This window comes from Scyliorhinus torazame, chromosome 9 (genome assembly GCF_047496885.1).
Source record: "Scyliorhinus torazame isolate Kashiwa2021f chromosome 9, sScyTor2.1, whole genome shotgun sequence".
In the NCBI taxonomy this organism is placed as follows: Eukaryota; Metazoa; Chordata; class Chondrichthyes; order Carcharhiniformes; family Scyliorhinidae; genus Scyliorhinus; species Scyliorhinus torazame.
Genome location: NC_092715.1, coordinates 162,666,703 through 162,681,539, shown reverse-complemented (window position 1 = coordinate 162,681,539; position 14,837 = coordinate 162,666,703).

The window sequence follows — 14,837 nt, the reverse complement described above, 5'->3', positions numbered from 1 at the left end:
GCATATCGCAGACATCGGTGCATCGGTGCATCCGGGCAGTGACAGATGCCCTTTATGCCATGGCGCACCGCTACATCCACTTCCCCGTGGACCGGGCCAGCCAAGATGCCCGGGCCGTGGGCTTCTCTGCCGTGGCCGGGTTCCCCATGGTCCAGGGCGCGATTGATGGGATGCACGTCGCCGTGCGGCCACCTGCAGATAAAAGGGCCGTGTTCACCAATAGGAAGGGGACCTATTCGATGAACGTACAGGTGGTCTGCGACCACCGCATGATGATCCTGCACGTCTGCGCCCGTTACCCAGGCAGTGTACACGACTCGTACGTGTTGTCGCGGTCATCCATCCCCGGCATATACGAGGGACGCCATCCCCGGCTGAGGGGCTGGTTGCTGGGCGACAGAGGCTACCCATTGCGATCGTGGCTGATGATGCCTATACGGAGGCCACACAATGAGGCGGAGAACCGCTACAATGATGCCCATGTAGCGACAAGGGGAGTGATAGAGAGGTGCTTTGGCGTGCTGAAGACGCGTTTCAGGTGCCTGGACCTCTCTGGGGGCGCCCTCCAGTATCGGTCAGATAGGGTCGGCCGCATCATTGTGGTGTGCTGCGTCCTGCACAACATAGCCCAACAGAGGGGCGATGTGCCGCAGGCAGAGGAGGGTGGAGTGGAGGAGCAGCAGGAAGAGGCGCAGTCCTCCCCAGATGAGGGGGATGGGGGCAATGGTCAGGGCAGACGGGCTAGACACAGGCAGGTGGCTGTCCACCGTTACCGGCTGGCCCAGCGGGCACGGGACAGGCTGATAGCCGCCCGCTTCACTGACTAGATGGGCGTGGGAATCGGGTAGTGTGGCCACAGACCGCACACCATGGCAACAGCCGACCACCCACACCCCCCACCCATCCACCCACCCAGCACCCTCACCCCCTCCCTAACCCCACCCACCCCACCCGCATGCACACCACCCCCCCCATTGCCGATCCACCTGCGGCACAATGGCCGGGCTCACACAGTTGCGGGAGGACGCGTGTCTATTGCAGGCCATGGAGGATGATGACAACCCGCCCTGCGATGACCTCCTGGCTCCACATCGTTGGACTATGTCTGACCCATGGCCACAGTACCACCATCCACCCGGACCATCCCTGCATGCGGCTGTGACACTGCAGCGCACGGTCCCGTCCTCTGCCCGGGGGGATGTTGATGGCGGCCCAGGGGGAACGGGGCAGACTCACCCGGGGCTGAGGTAAGACCACCCCTCACACACACACTTGTGCTCAACGTACATGACACCCCCGCACACTTTGGACAGAGCACAAAGGCAGCTTCTGTAGGTGTAACATTGACTTTAATAACCAAACGAGTTCATGCACGTGCCCTAGACCCTAAAACTCATCTGTGCCCTGCACCCGTGCCAACTTACTCAGTGTCTAATTGTTTGGCCTTACGGGCCCTTTGACTATGTCTACGTGGTTCCCCAGACGGTACAGCTGAACTGGAGGTGGACTCCTGTGATTCCTGCCCTCTGACACAGGATCCCTTTGGCGGCTGTTTCCTGGGGCGTCCTGGCCTAGATGGGCCAGGCTGCGGCCCGGGCGACTGGGATGGTGAGCTGCCAGCCTGTCCTGCCCGTTGCCCACCCGATGCACCTGGGACGGAAGGGGGGGAGTCCGAGGTGTTGCGGTGTTCCGGGACCTCCCCTACAGGGGGAGCCGGGACGGACCACACCACCTCCTCCTCCCTCGGGGTGCCCAATGGCCCCCAGGCCTCTACATGGGTGGGGGATGCGAACGGACTGGCCATCCGACGCCCCCCCGACATCTTGCGCTGCCAGTCCTGGAGGCCCGTGCTGGTATCGACAGGGGTCTGCAGGTTTGCAGCCATGGAGCCCAGGGGGTTGGCAAACCCTGTCTGTGACAGTGCGACGCTGGCTCGCACATGGCCACTGGTGCCGATGCCCTCAGTGATGGCCTGCAGAGACTGGGCCATGGCCTGCAGAGACTGGGCTATGGCCTGCTGAGACTGGGCTATGGCCTGCTGAGACTGGGCTATGGCCTGCTGAGACTGGGCCATGGCGTTGAGCGCCTCTGCCATCTGGCGCTGGCACTGGCTCATGGCATCCTGTGAGAGGGCAGCCATGTCCTGGGCCACAGACGCCGCCTGCACGGAAAGCCCCAGGCCTCGCAAACCGTTCCCCATGTCTGGCACCACCGCACCCATTGCCTCCACCGCGGACGCCACCCATGCGGTGTCGACCTGGGTGGCACGCATGACGGGCACCACTCCCAGCTCCTGGACGCGGGTGGACTCCTCCACCTGCGACTGCAGCCGCCGCATGCCGCCCGTCACCCTCTTCGCTCATCTCCGGGTCGGTGGTTGCATCGGATCTATGTGTGGGTGTGGTAACTCCAGGAACCCGGGATCCATCTGGGCGGCAGATGTTCGCTTGGGCTGGGCTGCCCTCCGACCGCCCGGCCCCTCTGCTGCTCTTACCTCCGCCTGCTGTACCGGGACGGCTGTGTTGTGCGCACCAGTGAGTGTACCAGACGCCTCATCACTAAAGTGCCCAACCGAGGTGAGTGTTTCTGCGATGGTGGAGGGTGTTGGTGACAGCAGTGGCGTTGTGTCGTGCTCTTCGTCCCTCTCTGAGTCCATGGCACTTTGGGGTGGGGTTTCGTCTCCACCCATCCACTCTGAGTCACTGTCCGGTATTTCGTCTTCCTGGGTAGTGCTGTCCCGGGTAGTGCTGTCCCGGGTAGGGGTGTCCCGGGTAGGGGTGTCCTGGGTAGTGGTGTCCTGGGTAGTGGTGTCCTGGGTAGTGGTGACCTGGGTAGTGGTGTCCTGGGTAGTGGTGTCCTGGCTCGACTGTGACGGGGGCCTGTGGCTGCCCCTCTCGTCGCTGGGTGGCACACGCCTGCGTCGTCGCACCCGCACGTGACGGGGGCATCGTCTCCCTGTTGCTCCAGGTCTCTCCGTCTCCCGTGGTCTCCAAGGGGCATCCTGCAGGCGTCGCATGCCGGAGGGTCCGGGTCTCTCCGTCTCCCGTGGTGTGCGAGGGGCATCCTGCGGGCGTCGCATGCCGGAGGGTCCGGGTCTCTCCGTCTCCCGTGGTGTGCGAGGGGCATCCTGCGGGCGTCGTATGCCGGAGGGTCCGGGTCTCTCCGTCTCCCGTGGTGTGCGAGGGGCATCCTGCGGGCGTCGCATGCCGGAGGGTCCGGGTCTCTCCGTCTCCCGTGGTGTGCGAGGGGCATCCTGCGGGCGTCGCATGCCGGAGGGTCCGGGTCTCTCCGTCTCCCGTGGTGTGCGAGGGGCATCCTGCGGGCGTCGCATGCCGGAGGGTCCAGGTCTCTCCGTCTCCCGTGGTGTGCGAGGGGCATCCTGCGGGCGTCGCATGCCGGAGGGTCCGGGTCTCTCCGTCTCCCGTGGTGTGGAAGGGGCATCCTGCGGGCGTCGCATGCCGGAGGGTCCGGGTATCTCCGTCTCCCGTGGCCTCCGAGGGGCATCCTGCGGGCGGTCTGCATCTGCGGGGATGGGTGCCTGGACGTTTGCTCCTGCGATACACAATGAAGCATGCATGGTTAGACATCAGGCAGTGATCAGGTGAGATGGGGGAGGGGGATATAGGGGAGGGGGGATATGGGGACGGGCTGTCGGTGGCTCACTTGCTAGTTCGCCCCCGACCTCTGCATCAGCAACCTCCCGGTCCTCAGGTCCGCCAGCCAGTTCCAGGGCCCTTTCCTCGTGTTCGGTCAGTGGCCTCTCATCAGCGGGGCCTCCTCCAGTCCTCACATGCTCCCTGGTGTTGTGTGCGTGTTTCTCCTGTGGCGGGGGGGGGGGGGGGGGAGGGGGGGTGGGGGTGGTGGCTGGGGTAAAAGGCAACAGTGTTAGGCAGGTATATGAATGCACGCCATCGGTTGCGCGTGTATTGCAGAGGTTAAGGTTAGGGCTGGATTCACTTGGGTATATGGGGGATATGGGGGAGGGGGAGTTATGGGGGAGGGGGGATATGGGGGAGGGGGGATATAGGGGAAGGGGGATATGGGGAAGGGGGGATATGGGGGAGGGGGGATATGGGGGATATGGGGGAGGGGGGATATGGGGAGGAGGGATATGGGGAGGGGGGATATGGGGAGGGGGGGATATGGGGGACGGGGGATATGGGGGATATGGGGGAGGGGGGATATGGATATCGGGCGGGGGGGGAGGCTCACCCTGCCTGCTCTGACGAGGTCGTTCACCTTCTTGTGGCACTGGGTGCCTGTCCGTGGTGTCAGGGCCACAGCGGTGACGGCCTCTGCCACTTCCCTCCACAGACGCCGGCTGTGGCGTGGGGCAACTCTGCGGCCGTGCCCGGGATACAGGGCATCCCTCCTCTGCTCCACTGCTTCCAGGAGCGCCTCCACATCCCGAGACTGGAACCTCGGGGCTGAGCGGCGGCCAGCCATCCGGTCGGGTTTTCCGGTCGAGTGTTCCGGTCGGGTGGGGGGAGCAGCGCGTCCTTATGAGCCGTCACGCCGTGCGGCGTGTATGATGCTGCACGGCGTGAACCACGTGCGCAAGCGCGGATCCCGTCACGTCGCTGCTAGCCCATTTCGGGCCGGAGACTTTGGAACGATTTTTCCGAAGTGACGCAAGTCAGATTTGCGCCGTTTTTTGCGCCGATCGGCGGACTTTGCGCCGATAACGGAGAATTTCGCCCATGGGCCGGGATTCTCTGATATCGCGGGCAAGTGTTGACGGCAGCGTCAAAACAGACGCGAGTGATGCCGGAGTCAACGGGCCGGCAGGCCCAGTAGTTCTCCTGTTCTTCGGAGGCTAGAACGGCGCCGGAGTGCTGTGTGCATGCGACGGCCTGCGCGGGTCTGCGCATGCGCGTGGTTGCCGTCTCTGCGCCGGCCCCCGCGCAACCTGGCGGAGCCCTACAGGGGCCTGGTGCAGAGGAACATAGGCCCCCCCCCGGAATGAGCGCTCCCTCCGATCTGTAACCCCCGATCACAGGCCTGGCCACTGTGGAGGCCCCCCTCTGAGTCGGATCCTCCTGCCCCCTCACCAGGACGGCCCCACAGCCAGAACGCCGCGGACCCGCCTGGTGGGACCATATGTAAACCAGGCCAGCGGAACTCAGCGGGCATTCGGCCGATTGAGCGCGGAGAATCGCCGCGGGGGCCGCTATCAACAGCCCCCGACCGGCGCCACGGCAATTGCGCGTGTGTGATTTTGGCATACCACCAGGCACACACCACCGCCTCACCACGCCCCACCACATCCATACCACCCCCATACCACCCCCTCACCACCGCCACACCACCCCCTTACCACCCACCCATCACCCCAACTTGCGATTCAATCGTGTGTCATGTCTTGTGTCTTGCAGGATCACTTGGCGATGAGATGGGCCCTTCTGGTGTCCCCTGTGCCCAATCCCATCTGAACACCAAGCAGATGCCAGAAACAAGGAAGCAATGGATAGCGACGCAAGCCCCCAAATGCCAGCCCGATACACCCCGGAGCTCCAGTCTGGGAACGACACTGAATTCCCATCACAGCTGTCTCCAACACCCTCCACCATCCCAGAGACACTGACCTCGGTTGGGCATGTTAATGAACTAGCTCCTGGGGCACTATCTGGTGCTTACACACACGTGCAGCGGTACATCAGGTGGAGGGAGGAAGCCCCCAAAGGGGCAGACAGTCAGAGGGCAGCCCAACCCCAGGGACTAGCTGCCATCCAGATGGGTCGCAGGCTTCAGGAGGGGCAGTCCCATCGATAACGGAGATGCAGACACAGAATCACAGTCAACATGAGGGACAATCAGCAACCATCCAGCACCTGCAGGTGTAGTTGAGGAGTCCAACCATGGTGCAGGTGCAGGGGGAGGTGCCGACAATGCGCGCTACCCAAGCCAACACCGCACAGGTGGCGCCCGAGGAGGAGGCTTTGGGAGTGAAGGTATCGGCCAGGGGTCAGGATGTCCAAGGCCTAGGGCACTATGTGCGGACGTTGGCCGAGGCACAGGACAGGGCTGCCCTGTCACAGGCAGCTATATACTGCAACCACCTGGACATTGCAGCAGCGCTCCAGAGCTTGGCCCAGTCACAATGTGTTCGGGCATCGTTGGCATTGTCCAGGTGCTGGCTGACATGTGCCAGTCCTGGAGGGAGGTGGCACAGTCATTGAATAATCTGGCACAGTCCCAGAGGGAGGTGGCCCAGTCCCTGTGCTCTAAAGCTGCGAGCATGGAGACCCTGGTTGAAACGAGAGCAGACCTCCAGAACTGGTGGAGCCAGGTGGTGGAGGAACCCCTGGAGTTTGCGCCAGTTGTACCCCTGTCCAATGGAGAAGCCCGGAGGCCATCAGGCACCCTGAGGGAGGTGGTGGTGTAGGACGGGTGGTCATGGGATGGGGTGGTCGGTCGGGGGAGCGGGACGGGGGCTGTGGGGCTGGGGGTGGGGTGTTCGTGCTGTTGGCCAGGCCTCCTAGTCAGTGAACGTGGAGGCGATTAGAGTGTCCCGTGAACAGCGGCTCTGGCGCACATGTTGTACGGCCTCCTGTGCCTGCCCGGGCCTCATGTCCTGCCCATCCTCTGCATCCTCCTTGTCGGACAAGGCCTGGTGTTATTCCCCTCCTCCAGCACTTCGCCCCTCTGTTGAGCGATGTTGTGGAGGATGCAGCAGGCCACCATGATGTGGGAGACTCTCTTAGCACTAAACTGGAGGACTCCTCCAGAGTGGTCCAGGCACCTGAACCACATCTTCAGGATGCCGATGCGCCGCTTGATCACGCCCCCCGTTGCTGCATGGGTGTTGTTGTAATGGGTCTCTGTATTGGTCTGTGGACTCCGGGTAGGTGTCATCAGCCATGACCAGAGTGGATAACCCCTGTCACCCAGGAGCCAACCCCTCAAAGGTGTGCCTCAAAGGTGCCAGGAACCGTTGAGTGTGTCAGGATGAAGGCACACTGCCTGGATATTGGGCACAGATGTGCATGATGTGCAGCTCATGGTCACACATCAGCTGCACGTTCATTGAGTGGAACTCTTTTTGTCAGTGAAGACCGGCCCCTCATGTGCCGGTGCTTGTAAGGGGTCATGCATCCATCAATCACTCCCTGTATCAGAGGAATCCCAGCGATGGCGGCCGAACCCCCGGCATCCTGCTGAGGTCGGTCCACACTGAATTTGATATATTTTTCTGACTGGGCATAGAGGGCCATCGTGACGGCGCGGATACACCTGTGCACTGAGGTCTGCGAGATCCCAGACAGGTCCCCTGGAAGGACTCCTTGATGTAAAGGTTCAGTCTGATGGCCACCGGGAGCAGGTGTCCATCCGCATATCTCCACAGTTCCGTGTGCGCCATGATCCGGCTGATATGCGAATGGCCTTTAGAGCTAAAGAAATAGGGCGAGATTCTCCCTCCCGCCGCACCAGGTTTCTGGTGCAGCGCCCCTCCTGCATTCTCCGTCTCGCCATCTTGCCAATGGGGTTTCCCATTGTGGGCAGCCCCACGCCGTCGGGAAATCCCCGGGCTGCCGATGCAACGGAGAATCCTGACAGCAGAGAATTCACCCCACTGACCATAAAAGTAAGAACTGTAACTGTACAAAGCATTACTGAGCCTGAACCTAGAATACTGTGTACATTTTTGGTCACCTTATTTGAGGATGGATGTAGTTAAATTAGAAGCAGTTCAGAGTGGTTAGCATTGCTGCTGCACAGCGCCGAGGACCTGTGTTTTAGAGTACCCAATACATTTTTTCCAATTAAGGGGCAATTTAGCGTGGCCAATCCACTTCGCCTGCACATCTTTGGATTGTGGGGGTGAAACCCACGCAGACACGGGGAGAATGTGCAAACTCCACATGGACAGTGACCTCAGCAAGGGGTTTGTCTTATGAAGAGAGATTGAGCAGTTTAGGCCTATACTCTCAAGAGTTTACCAGAATGAGAGGAAATCTAATTGGGGTATATAAGATGATAAAAGATATTCACAAAGTAGACGTAGAGTGGATGTTGCCTCTTCTGGGGCAATCTAGAACAAGAGGTCATAGTTTTAGGATAAGGGGTAGCAGATTTAAAACAGAGATGAGGAGAAATTACTTCTCTCAAAGGGTTGTGAATCTGTGGAATTCATGCCCCAGAGTGCGGTGGATGCCCGCACAGTGAGTAAATTTAAGGAGGAGTTAGACAGATTTTTAATTAGTGATGGGTTGAAGGGTTATGGAGAACAGGCAGGAATGTGGAGTTGAGGCTGAGAGGAGATCAGCCATGATTGTATTGAATGACAAGAGCGGGCTCGAGGGACTGAATTGCCTGCTCCTGCCCCTAGTTCTTACGTTATTTGTCATGATTTTATTTGTGAAATGGGATGCCAAGGCAGAGTTGCCGATCCAGGATTGTCCTGATTAATTATCAATCTCATGGACACTGCATGTACCCATGCTACAAATAATAGGGGCATTAAAATTGTAGGCGGGGATTTTCCGGCACTTCCTGCCAGCCTGATCGTTCAGTCCCACTGAAGGAGACCCTGTGGTGGGTTCTTCGGTGGCGCAGCTTGCGAACAACACAAATGACCATTGGCTACGATGGGACCAGAAGATCCCATCAGCAATCAATACCGAGCTGTCTTGAGGCGGAAAAATCCCAGCCCACATGCTTACCTTATTTCCTTTCAATAATTCATTTATTAGCGATAAAAAGTTTGGGGATGGGGAAAAGTAACTGTTGGAATAAGTGGGATGGTTAAAGACAGCAAGTCATGTGATGAAGTCTCCAGGAATACATCTACACAGAGTTGGCAACCGCAGTTTAAAATGGAAAATAATGGTCCAATTTTACCTTGGATACAAATTCATGCAGCAAATCATTTGCTGTGACTGTACTACAAACTCTCCAAACTGTGTTGCTTCAAAGTGTTAAAAATACAATAGAAAATGCTGGAAACACACATGGGTCAGTCAGCAAGTGTGGAGAGAACAGCCAAATTAACAGACCATTTTTACACCCAAAATGTCACCTTTGCTGCTTGCTGCACAGTTGCTGACTGCTTGTTTCAGCATTTTGCATTTTTGTTTCAAACTTGCTGCATCTACAGTATTGTGCTTTTGTTGAAGAGGTTAATCTACATACTTTCACCGAGGGAGTAGCCCATTTAATCTGAAAACAATTACAGCAGTTAAGAAAAAATATTTCCACAATTTTTTCCTTCCCTTCCACATAAGCACTTGACCTTGTACTTTTGCCAACCTCACTTTGAAGCAGCAACTTTCATTGTCTTGCCAAGTATGATGTTAAACGCTGGCAATATCATTTCACTAAATTAGAAAAGGAAAAGAGTTGTACAATTACTGGGACTTTCAAATTAAAACAAACTCTCTCCATTCGTTCCTGCTGAACAGGATTGTCTGTGAGCTCGCAGCCTGCCATTGTGCTGTTAAGCAGGAGGATGTCAGCTGGTGTGAAGTTGCGACTATTTTTTTTTCAAATTGCATTGATGTCTGTTGACAATGTAAGAATTTTACATTGATGCTGAGCTGTCAGTTTGCAGCCCACCCAGGTGACCAGGTTAATAATAATAATGATCCATTGATAATTGCTATCAGATGCAGACTTTGGCTTCTATATTGGTATCTTGCTGTATCTGAACATTTCAGGAGCTCATAAGGGTTATATTAATTTTCACTCAAACAACATAGCAGAGTTTAAAACAATACATTCAGAGTACCCAATTATAATTTTTTTCCAATTAAAGGGCAACTTAGCGTGGCCAAATCACCTAACCTTTGGATTGTGGGGGTGAACCCCACGCAGACAAGGGGAGAATGTGCAAACTCCACACAGACAGTGACTCAGGGCTGGGATCGAACCCGAGTCCTCAGTGCCACAGGCAGCAGTGCTAACCACTGCACCACCATGCTGCCCAACATAGCAGAGTTAAGCATAGGTACCAAAGTAAATTCAAGAAGTAAATATTGGTGACTGGCAGAACCAAGATCAAACTCAATCATCTTCTCACCTGACAGAAATGTTGGGATATTAAATGCTGAAATAATTCTTTATCTGGGATTGGAGAAAATACCCTTAAAATGTTAAGTACATTAGATAATGATAGATAATTGTGACGTGAGTACAAGCCAGTTCTTACAAGTTTCAAATGCTTCATAACCACAAATGTTTATCTCAAGTAGTTTATAACCATCCTGTGATGTGCCTGGTCATTAACTCTGGAAGTCAGTTACTTTCTGAAATCCATGCTGTTAAGTTGTTTGCGGCGATTGAGTCAATTCGCACACATTTAGCACACTGGGCTAAATCGCTGGCTTTTAAAGCAGACCAAGCAGGCCAGCAGCACGGTTCAATTCCCGTACCAGCTTCCCCGAACAGGCGCCGGAATATGGCGACTAGGGGCGTTTCACAGTAACTTCATTGAAGCCTACTTACAAGAGATTTTCATAGCAATTCATTTCATTTTGCACCCAAAGCAGATGCTGTTATGTTCTCATGGGACAATTACCCATCGAGTTAGCGTTACTGGAACTTAATCAAGAAACAATTTGTTGCTGATAATTGGGAAACTGGTTAGATGTTGTAGATGCACTTCAAAAACATGGAGACCAAATAAATACAAATTTACAATGCAAGATTTTCAATATTTGTAGTGTAATCAAAAGAACACCAAAAACAGATTCACAAAAAAAATCTATGGGAATTTTGCACTCAATTGTTCCGATACATTGACAATTTACTTAGACGGGTCATGGGCACCAAGTTACATTTGTTCATCCCTCACCTGATGAAGGACCGGCACTGCATAAGCACCAGCATCGGGTGAAGCATATAGGGTGTAGTGTTAATCAGGTCAGTCCATCACACGAACCTGCCTCCCATCCATTGACTCAATTTACACCTCCCGCTGCCTGGGGAAAGCGGACAGCATAATCAAAGACCCCTCCCACCGGGCTTACTCACTCTTCCAACTTCTTCCATCGGGCAGGAGATACAGAAGTCTGAGAACACGCACGAACAGACTCAAAAACAGCTTCTTCCCCGCTGTTACCAGACTCCTAAATGACCCTCTTATGGACTGACCTCATTAACATTACACCCTGTATGCTTCATCCGATGCCGGTGCTTATGTAGTTACATTGTATACCTTGTGTTGCCCTATTATGTATTTTCTTTTATTCCCTTTTCTGCCCATGTATTTAATGATCTGTTGAGCTGCTCGCAGAAAAATACTTTTCACTGTACCTCGGTACACGTGACAACAAACATATCCAATCCAATCCAAGGAGCTGCGCTCCGATAGCTAGTGATTGCAAATAATCCTGTTGGACTTTAACTTGGTGTTGCAAGACTTCTTTCCAAACAGGCAGACACTTATCTGCATGAAGTTTAACTTTTTAATAAAAATCAAGAGAAGTTCCACTTTGAACAATATGCGTGTTATGTTTTATCGTAGACACAGATACCTCTATCACCCATTTTCTTTTCAACTAGCAATTCGCACTAGGTAAATATTGTGGATTTAGGCCGCTGCTGGGTCTTCTGTCATCTAAAGCACTGGAGCGTTTCAGGGTCCTTTGGGGGCGATTCTCCAAAATGTAGACTAAGTGTTCACGCTATTGTGAACGCCTTCGTGTTTCACGACGGCGCGAAACGGGCACGGGGATGAATGATTCTGTCCCCCACAGGGGCCAGCACAGTGCTGGAAGGGTTCACGCTGCTCCAGCCTCCCTTCTCGGTGCCAAATGGGCACCGCGCCAACCCGCGCCTGCGCGGGGGACTTCTTCAGCACGTCGGCCCCTACGCAACATGGCATGGGGGTTCAGGGGCCAGCGCGCAACAAAGTCGGCCCGGGGGGGGAGAGGCCGGCCTGCCGATCGGTGGGCCCTGATCGCAGGCCAGACCCCATTGGAGGCCCACCCCCCCCCGGCAAAGGAGAGCTTTTCCCCGCCCCATAGGCTGCCCCTGACCCTTCGCGCAGAGGTCCCGCCGGCAGCGACCAGGGGTGAATAGCGCCGGCGGGACTCTGATTTTTCCGCACGGTTGCTCGGCCCATTCGGGCCGGAGAATCAGCGGCCCGGCTGATTCCAGTGGCCCGCGGCCGGCGCCACGTCAAACGCGCCGGCGAAAATGGCACCGATTCTCCGCACATTGGAAAATCGCGTGCCGCCGTTGGGGCGTCGTGGCACGGTTGCGGCGATTCTCCGGCCCGGCGCGGGGCTTGGAGAATCATGCCCTTTAACTGTACATGGCAGCTCAAGAAAAGCATCAACTTAATTTTGTCATTAAACACAAATTACTGCATTGAAAATAAGCTTTGTAAAATGATGTATATCTTCGGCTGGATTCTCCATTGGCGGGGATCCTCCGTTTTGCCGGCAACGCACACACGATCGCGGATTTCCCGCGAGCGTGGGGTGCCCACAGTGGGAAACCCCATTGGCCTGCTGCTGGAACGGAGAATCCCCCACTAGAAAACCGGTACGGTGGGACGGAGAATCCCTCCCCTTGTTTTCCCCCTTGTGCTATTTTTATGGATTGGCTGTGATGGAAAATTTGACATGGCCTCAACTTTCCAGGCAATTCAGAACTGTGGTGTTAGGGGAAGGGGAAGCCTCCATATCTCCAAATGGCCAGGCCAGCAGGGCCGTATTTTGCAGCCACCTGGAACAGATGGGTGCCAAAGGTACACCTGTCGTGGTAAGGGCATCCACTGGCTGCATGGTATTGTGAATTGCAGAAGGGCTCATTAATAACCTTATAGTAAAGAATCTTCCAGGGAAGAGTAATCATAACATATCTATTGAACTTTAGAGTTGATTATTCAAGCCCACAACAGGATCTTAAAATCAGTTTAAAGCAAACAACATAGGTTTTGGGGCAAGTTGGCTAAAATAGATTAGGAAATGATTAAAAGGTATGATAGTAGCAATAGCAAACATTTAGTGATAATGTATATAATTTTCAACACAAATGGGGGGCTTCGGCGAGGGTTGAGGGGAATGGTATGGGGTGGCTAGCGTTTGGCGAGGGGCGTCGAGGGAGGCACTATCTGGCAGGCCGGGTCCGTGCCCGGCCGTCGCCGTGTTGTACGGTCGTTGCCGTGCGCATGCGCAGCCACGGACCAGGCAATTCTGCGGAGGCAGGCGTTTTACGTGGCGCAGTTGTTAGCCCCTCACAGGAATAAGAACCCCACAGGAAAACAAAATAAGTTAATAATCATATTGAAGGAAGAAAATTATAATTATTCCAGAAAGTGTAGATAGCTTTTAGATTAGGAAGATTTTAAAATTCAATAAAAGTTTCTTTAAAAAAAGAGGAAAATTGAATGCAAGAATAAATTATCAAAAGATTTAAAACAGATTGTGACTGTTTCTGTAAGTGTGTAAACGGTTAGAGATTAGCCAAAGTAAATATGGTCCCCTGACAGGAGCAATTATAATGGAGAATAAGAAAATTGGAGAGACATGAAATGAATACTTTGGTGGGAAGGGAGGTAGGTTTGCATGCAGGAGGGAGTTAAATCATTTTAACATTGGGGGGATTTACCGAGCCCCCGCTGTGTGTTTTTCGGCGGCGGAGCCGGCCCGCCAGGGGGACCTACTGATCCTGTCATTGTCAACGGGATTTCCCAGTAACAGCACCCCTTGTCACCGGGAAACCCGTGCGCCAGCATGTGACCTGAATTTCCTGCCGGCATGAACAGCCGATAAATCCCACCCAGTTACCTCAGGTTGAAATTCTGGCATTATTCCAACTTCTTCTGAATTTCACTGGAGTGCGATTGAAGGAGAGTGCGTAAACCCCTTGCATCTGTTGAATAAGAGAATAAAATATTGAGAAAAGCAATGAGGAACTATTTTTATTCTCGATTTGGGACATCCCATACAGGACACCTGGGGCGAAATTCTCCCCAAACGGCGCGATGTCCGCCGACTGGCGCCCAAAACGGCGCCAATCAGACGGGCATCGCGCCGCCCCAAAGGTGCGGAATGCTCCACATCTTTGGGGGCCGAGCCCCAACATTGAGGGGCTAGGCCGACGCCGGAGGGATTTCCGCCCCGCCAGCTGGCGGAAAAGGCCTTTGTTGCCCCGCCAGCTGGCGCGGAAATGACATATCGGGGTGGCGCATGCGCGGGAGCGTCAGCGGCCACTGACAGTTTCCCGCACATGCGCAGTGGAGGGAGTCTCTTCCGCATTCGCCATGGTGGAGACCGTGGCGGAGGCGGAAGGGAAAGAGTGCCCCCACGGCACAGGCCCGCCCGCGGATCGGTGGGCCCCGATCGCGGGCCAGGCCACCGTGGGGGCACCCCCCGGGGCCAGATCGCCCCGCTCCCCCCCCAGGACCCCGGAGCCCACCCACGCCGCCTTGTCCCGCCGTTCAAAAGGTGGTTTAATCCACGCCGGCGGACAGGCAATTTATCGGCGGGACTTCGGCCCATCCGGGCCGGAGATTCCAGCGGGGGGGCCCGCCAACCGGCGCGGCCCGATTCCCGCCCCCGCCGAATATCCGGTACCGGAGACTTCGGCAACCGGCGGGGGCGGGATTCACGGCAGCCCCCGGCGATTTTCCAACCCGGCGGGGGGTCGGAGAATGACGCCCCTGTTTCTCAAACAGTCAATCAATTGTCAGGGTCATTAAGGTGAGTCCACCATGGGAAGTGCTTCTTCGGTAAAACTGACAGGCGGGGAAAGCTTTGATCGGGAAACTGAAGAACCCCAGCCATTGTCAGACAACCGGCTGCTATTCAAAGCATTTCTTCTGTCATAGAGTGCTATCACTCCTTGACTGGTGATTGCCGACATTTTGGAAGTCATCTCATCTGTTA